Genomic DNA, 1,050 nt, shown 5'->3' with positions numbered 1-1,050 from the left:
TGTTGTAGAAGAATATTAAAAGTATCAAGGATTGCCAGAACAATTAAATCTCTGCTGGAAGAAGTATAGCCCGAAAACTCTTTAGAAGACAGGATGCTGAGACTTTGTCTCTCATACTTTGAACATATTATCAGGAGGGACCAGTCCCTGAAGAAGGACATAATGCTTGGTAAAGTGGAGTTTCAGTGAAATGAGGAAGACCTCCATCCAGATGGATTGGCACAGTGGCAGCACAATGGATTCAAGCATAGCAATGATTGTGAGGCTGGCACAGGTCCGAGCAGTGTTTCAGTGTTGTTCATGTGGTCTCTGTGACTCGGAATTCACTTGATTGCTCCTAACAGCAACAACAAAACCTGAGATCTTTATCTTCAAGTGTTCCATTTCATTTTTGACAACTTCCAGTTTACCTAGATTCTTAATTCCTACATTCTATATCCCAATTATTAGTGTATGCTTGTAGCTGTTTCTTCTCATTTTGACTCATGTCACATCAGCAAATGAAGGTCCCTAAAGCTTTACTCTATCCATGTCATTCAGGGTGACTACTTGAAGAGGCAGCTCTTCTCTAGTTGCATTTTAATGTCTTTCAACCTGAAGGGCTCATCTTCCAAAATTTAGACAGTGTTCCGCTGCTATTCATAAGCTTTTCACTTGCCAGATTTTTGAGAAGTAGATCACCAGGTCTTTTACCCTAGTATGTTTTAGTTTGGAAGCTTTGCTGAAACCTGGCCACCATGGTGTCCCTACTGGTATTTAAAATACTGGTGTCATCACTTCTAGTATCATAGCAACATGCAAGCCACCAGTGTACGACAAACTGAGAGATGAAAGGTTGCTATGAGTCTGAATTGACTTGATGGGAGAGTGACCTTTTCATTCGATTGAATTTGTACTCATTTTTTATTTCCATTATCTTGATAAGAATCTACATTAAATTAATGCTTTGGATAAATCACTATTTTTAAACTTTGATAGAATGTTGTTGTTGTTAAGTGCCATTGAATCGGTTCCAATTCACAGTAACCCTGTATAGAGTTTTTGAGGAGC

The sequence above is a fragment of the Chrysochloris asiatica genome, unplaced genomic scaffold, assembly GCF_000296735.1.
Source record: "Chrysochloris asiatica unplaced genomic scaffold, ChrAsi1.0 scaffold00149, whole genome shotgun sequence".
Classification (NCBI taxonomy): Eukaryota; Metazoa; Chordata; class Mammalia; order Afrosoricida; family Chrysochloridae; genus Chrysochloris; species Chrysochloris asiatica.
This window is presented reverse-complemented; position numbering follows the sequence as displayed.